General features: G+C 32.2%; 1 non-coding gene across 1 annotated transcript; it reads left to right on the forward strand.

Annotated features, from left to right (window-relative positions):
• The first annotated feature begins 3,014 nt into the window (after positions 1-3,014).
• On the forward strand, positions 3,015-3,085 carry TRNAG-GCC (transfer RNA glycine (anticodon GCC)). The gene has a single exon. It is a non-coding gene; the product is annotated as a tRNA-Gly (tRNA).
• Positions 3,086-7,209: the final 4,124 nt, after the last annotated feature.

The following is a 7,209-nucleotide window of genomic DNA, read 5'->3' on the forward strand; positions in this document are numbered from 1 at the left end:
CGAGCTGCTACTGGTCAACTAATGCAATAGAATTCCACAAAAAAGCGTCAAGGGGTATTTGTATGTTATCCGAGGGTGCTAACCTTTTTTTGTGGAATTCTATTTATTAAGTTCTTTTTAAACGCCTTTGAAAATTAAGACTTCTCGAAACTGCGCCACTATTCAGTGTTCTTTGGCCGCTTGAATGCGGCTCTGCCACAAATGACCACGCGATCCTGACTCAGTTGAAAAAACTGGCATTTGCTGTTCTTTCCCTTTTCTGTTCTACATATTCATGCGAACAATCTTTTTCGGATATGAACCTTATCAAGAGTAAATTGAGAGTCGTCTTCTTGATGAGAACCTGGAATCTTATTTATAATTAAAAACAACATACAAACCTGTCATCCAAACTTTCCAAGGAGATGTAGAAATTTGGCTCTCAAAAGAAATCTCAATCGTTGTCCTGTTGATATTTGGCTCCCTTGACTAATAAATTTGCCGACCATTGTCTTAGCACGTTTTTTTACTTATTTTATAATAGTGGCATACTTAAATCTCGAAAATAATCCATCAACTAGAATAAATGTGGGATTCTGTCAAATGAGGGAATAATTGAAGTTTTTTTTCTCATATCCGGCTAACAAAGATGGATGGACGTGACCCCATTAAGACTTCTTCGAGATGTATTTATTTTCGTTTTTGCTGTAGGGTAGGAAAACGTTTCAAAATCATAAATTTTTACGCCATCTATTTACAATGCGTCGAAGCACGACGTTAAAAGCAAGTGCGAAGTGGTTTACATATTACATAACTGGTTTTTAAAAGCGTATCGCTTAAAATTAGAAAAATATTTTTAGGCTAAATTTTAATGGTTTTAATCACTAGGGCAGCCCTATTAAAAATTAATTAAAATAGTTTTAATAAAATTTACTGTTCAGTGACATAAAATCTCGTAAGATTAACAATTCAAAGATCAGTGAGCTCATTTGTATTTAAATATACGCGGTTTATATTTAAATAATATACACGAGAAACTGTAGTCGTTGACTTGCAATAGTCATTGGCCACTTAAATTAAAACAATACACTATTTAATAACACTGAATGTCAATTAAAAGTCAGTTTCGCAGAAAAATATGTAAAGACTCGAAAATCAAAAGTAAACGTACTGCTAAAAAACTGTTATGTTAAGCGCTGTACTAAACTAACTATAACAATTTTCTACTGAATCCATTCAGTAGCTAAAGGGATAAAAAATAAGTTTTAGTGTATTAGAATGTTAGCAATCAGGGCCGCGCATAGGAGTTTGGCGGTCTGTATGCAAATTTAAATCGAAAAATAGCAAATTTAAATCAGAAAAATAGACAGAAAACCAAAACGTTTAGTTATGAACAGGACCAGACGACAAGATATACTGAACGTTTTCAAGTTCATTCATGAAAATATATGTATGTACATAGTGTTTTTACTATAGATATAAATTTCTATATCTATGGTTTTTACCCACAATCAAACATCTGGGACATTGTTATTCCGATGACCAACCAATACTCAACATCCTTGAAGAAATATATCTGGCAGTCGCGAAGATAATAGAACATAAAAGACCTAGCTCTACTATACCTGCTATCCTGTTATTTCCCCGAATTATAGTTCGGGTGTGTTTAGGACTGCCAGGCGTTCCGGTATTCCAGGTTCGTCCCAGTTTGAAGCCCCTCGTCCCGGCATTCCGAAGGGACCTTTCGGGACAGCTTCGCTTCCCTGTCTTCGATAGCTGCATTGTTCAGAAATACCAACCTCCCGCAGTTATAAAACTGCGAGAAAATACACGAATCTCAATCTCACCGTAGATCCACATCCATGGTTAAAAAAGCGAGAAAAGCGAGACTGGGAGCCAAAGACGGAGTGAGGTAGCAACTCTGAACACGGCCGAGTTGGTCCCAACTCGCAGGAAGGTGGCCGAACTCGACCATGTCATATAGCGAGCCGCTACATCACTCCCCCCCCCAGCATCAGCGATACAGCCACCACAGTGTATAAATAATTTTAAATGTAATATGTTAAGTTTACGCTTTTTACAAAGTTTTTTTATCATTCTTGTAATATCTGTGCCTGGGGGTGCGGGGGGGGGGGTTGGAATAGGAAATGTCCCGGTTTGGATATCAATAAATCCGATGCGGTGCTAACGATCGAAAAGCGCCAGACAGACTGAACCACAGATTAATGACACGTGTACCTTATGCGTGCGCACTGCTCGCACTTACACTAAGCGAAATCTACCCGACGACCCGACATACCTACCCTGTATACGTTCTGTGCTTCTGATACTTTAGTTCCGAATTTTTCCTTATTAAATTATTAAAACCTCGCCAGAAAGATCCAACTCAATTTTAATAATTGCATCTGTGCAGATCGAAAGGTTACTCGTCATCTGATGTGCAATTTTTCATTCGTGAAGTCGAGAATTGCGTTTAAAGCAGCCATCCAGTTAATCTGTGGTTCAATCTGTCTGGCGCTTTTCGATTGTTTGCACCAAACCCCAAAAAATCTGGCAGTCCTAGATGTGTTACAAGTTGTAACTTGCAACTGAAATCCACAAACATACAACGAGACAACCTAAATGCATTTTAAAATGAAAAGTACGATGTTTTGTTTGGAAATATGATTTTTTCGACTCTCATTCTTTCGGCCGCCTGTGTGCGTTGCACACATTTGTAAATATGGTAGGTGCGGCCCTGATTGAATTATCTCAAAAAATAATAATGATTGAATTATCTCAAAAAATAAACAGACACGTATTTTAAAGATTGAAAATCAAAATATCTGTCTGCTTATTTTCGAGGAAAAATCAAAAGGTTGGAGACATCGTTTGATATTATTTTGTGAATCACATTTACAAACCTCTCAAGGGAAATTATTTTGAATTTATGTAAGTTGGTAGCTGTCAAATCATCTGCTTACTATTATATTTTTTATACGAATGAATTTAATATTTTATGTGTATGAACAGCGTTAAGAGCAACTCGACACGTAGCATCGGTGGTTCAGTGGTAGAATGCTCGCCTGCCACGCGGGCGGCCCGGGTTCGATTCCCGGCCGATGCAATCTAATTTTTATCATTTTTTTCTAAATTTCCTATGATTTTATTTTACAAATCAATATTTTATCATCAATCCTCTCACAATTCAACAAGTAATTTTTGATTTTTGCATGATTTTTTCCCATTTCAGTCTGTTTATTTGGCGTGCAGCTTTCATTCGATGACGTAATGTCTGTCTATGAATTGGGTTTGTATCAAATTAACTGAGAAATTCAACGACAATTCTGCCAATAACTACACTAATGACATCGGTGATTACGACAAGATGTCTCTACCAGAGAAATGTTTTATTATAACACTACCCTTGAGACATAAAACACAAATGGCCAAAACATAATTTGTTTCAGATCATAGACTTTGGAGTACATATTTAACTTTTTCTATGTTGGTTCGAGTGGCAATATATGTAATACATATTATTAGAAAATAAGAATAGATCCGTTAAATTAACGTCTTTATTAATATATATATATTTTTTAATAGCTCTATTTGTAGTCTTCATATGTTTTTCATTTATTATGTTTTGCGCGTTGTTTACAGTTTTTGAATGAGCAAACAAATGAAATCGTTTTTAATTAATTATGAAATATGAATAATAAAAATTCAAAATGGAAAAAAAATATTGTTTACGATCTCCTTGTACTGTGTTATTATTATTTTATTTGTATTAGATATGGCAGCTTATTTTCAGTTCTGCGTGTATTATATATATGTATACGAATATAAAAAATACAAGATCCTTTCATGTTTCACTGAACAATTCCAAATTCAGCAAAGGCTGTTATTTGCTATTTTCTTTTTCACGAGAAAATCACGTAGTGATGCCAAAGCGTAAGAAAAACGGTTTGGAAAGAAATCAATTGCTTTCACTGTTGGTGTCAAATCATATTTTCAACATTCGTTTTTTCGTGGATGTTTTTTTTTAGTAAAATTGAGTAAGATTATATTTTAATACACAAATATATGTATTTAAGTTTATCGTAAGTAGTTCCATATACATAAATGTTGATTGGATAATAAATCATCAGAAGCCATACAAATATATACAATACTTATAATTAATTGTTTTCTATGAAATAAATTCTGACACCAAATAATTCGTTTATTGAATTGACACAATTTCAATTAAAAATATTTGAATTAAAATTTTCAATAATTATAACACCTTTTAAACATTGATAAAAAATACATACTATATATATAATATATACACAGTTCGTCCAAAAGTTTTATATAAAATGTATACATTTGAACAAAATATTATATAATATATGGATATTATGTTATATAACATAAATGTACAGAATATAATTTAAAACACAAATACTGCATTTATGATTTGTATAGGTTACATATAAAACTAAACATTTATTTTCATGTTTGGCAAAAAAGTTTTAGTATTGAACATTTATGTAAACATTGAAAGATTTGAAACCTAAGCCTTAATTTTAAACTACCTATACATAACACCTATGCAATTTAGATTTAGGTATGGTAGAATTAATGCATTATTACGATCATATATTTATTTAGCTATTATAATAATGAAAATGAATAATAATCTGTATCAAATTTGCACTCATGAATAAATTTATTATGCAAATTTTATTATTTCCCGTTTGCAGACTAATAACTTTTTCATTGTGAAAATTAATTAAAACAGACTCGCAACCTTTTGAAGTGGTGAAAATTATCCGAGTGATATCTTAATTAATTAATGTGGTGTACCTACTGAAATGGTATAACTTTTAACATTTCCCATTAACATTTGACATTTTCCTACTTTCTAATTATTAAATTGTTCACAATCAATTTATTAATTTATTATACATAAAATTTTGAGTATACATCGCAAATTTACGCATGACTACATACTTTCTTTCCAATTTTCTGACACATACCTTCTTTAATGGGAATTGTTCTTATAATACCCACTTATAAAATATACTACTTTTTTCAAATCGAATTCACATTTTCCACAAATTGATATTTTTCGAGTTCCAGTGATGATTGTTTATAACAGAACACACCTGTATATGTATCGCTCATAATATTCTTTTGTTAATTATATTGGAATTTATTAAATTAAAATTTTCAATCTCGAAGCATGTAGATGAATTAATAAAATCGGCATCGTGCTGAATAACCACAACAGACAAGGATAATCTATCTATGTATGTATTATAAACAATAAAATAAAATGAAGTCTATTAAAAAACCGCGTAGTTACGAGGCCTTCGTGATGACTAAGATGACCGATCAATGTTTGCATGATTGCCATTACAATTTTTAATTTAGTCTTAGCATACAGTGGATGAGTCATAGCGACAGCATCTCACGATACCAAGAAAATCATTCAATTTCAATAAATTGAATATTTAAAAAATTATATTTTGAATTAAGGTCAATTGAGTTGATTTTTTTACCTTAAAAATTGTTCATCTATAATATATGTATTTATCGGGACCTGAAAATTTCTGAATCCGACGTTGTATGTATAGATGTACATATGTACACATGTACGTATATAATCATTTAACTAAATCATACATATGATGGGCTGAAAACCAGACTGGTACAAGTGACATTTAAAAAAAGGTGGTTTAAGTGCTAAAATAATAGCATTTCATATATGCTATTATTTTAGCACTTAAACCAGCTTTTTTTTTAAATGCCACTTGTACCAGTCTGGTTTTCAGCCCATTATATGTATGTTATATATCTAGGCGGTGACCAAAAAGCCGCATGCGGTTATTTGGTATATTTAACGCGGTTCAAAAACTGCAAATTTCTCAGAAGTATCTCATGACAAAAAAAATATCATTTTCCTTTTATAAAAATCAGATCTCTTGAGATCAAAGATAAAAAAAACTTGATGAACATCGCGGGAAGTTAAAAGAATTATTGGCAGATTTCACTCTAAGATTTGAAGATTTGAAGAATTTAAAATCTTATTTTTTAATAACACTTGCTATACTGTGCTAAAAAAAATCGCTAGCTACTATGCTAGATGCCAAGCGCCCAGTTATAAATGTGTGTTTTAAGTTAAAATAATGCAAAAATCATTTTTCGTATATTAAACGTCGAATAATATAAAATAAGTGCAAGAAATGAAAAAAATTACGACTGAAACAGAACCTTCATTTCAAGGAGGATATCGTTCTCACATTGACCATTGAGCGAAAAAGATTATTTCTGTTGATATTGATCGATGTTTTTATTTCGTAACACCATAATTCGAATCATAGAGGTTTTGATAAGGAATACATAAAATATGAAGGCTTTGCATTCAGTATATTTGGAGAAATAAAATAAAATAAAAGTCCTGGTCACTCGCTATCCGTCACAGTGAGGCAAGTGTTAATCCATTTGAAATAGACTTGATCAACAACGAGTTTCCGATTTCTCAGTTAGTGCTTCTTGAAATGGTAAATGGAGAAATACAATTACTAGAAATTCAAGAAGAACTTTGAAAATACACCAGTATTATTCCAACTTAAGAAAAGCTGCTTCCAACTTATTCGATTTTCGGTACAACCTATTCCTGTAAACCCCTGTACTCGTCTATGAAATTTATCAAATCAAAACATTGCACTTCGCACAACTCATGAATCCAATAGTTGTTGAGTACAGCTACAGCCCTAAAAAAACTTCATGCTATACATTAAAAGCCTGGAAAACAGGTGAAAACCCACAAATTGAGTTCGTTTATTAAGAAACGATAAATAATATATTTTAACATTTTATTTATTGTTAGAAATAGTCTGCATCTGTACAAAATATATGTACATATGTGTGGGATTTAGTTTTCTAACTTAGAATAATGGATATATGAATGATTAAGTTGGCACGCTTGAATGGAATGAATGACGAGGTTGGTAAATATGTAATGTGACGCTTGTTTAGTTGTGGCTATCTGTCAAATAAACGGCGTTTTAAGCTGCTTTAAGACTCCTGACAGCCAGTTTCCGCATGTGTGAAATTTATAATAAATCTTTGAAGTTTCTCATAATTTATGATTCCCCCGATAATAAGTGATGGCGGCTCTCCAACTCTCGTGTATGTGGCTCGTAGTGACATGAAGTTTAACCACCTTCGATATATGTACATATATTATAACATTACATT

Source organism: Arctopsyche grandis, chromosome 8 (genome assembly GCF_051622035.1).
Source record: "Arctopsyche grandis isolate Sample6627 chromosome 8, ASM5162203v2, whole genome shotgun sequence".
Lineage (NCBI taxonomy): Eukaryota > Metazoa > Arthropoda > Insecta > Trichoptera > Hydropsychidae > Arctopsyche > Arctopsyche grandis.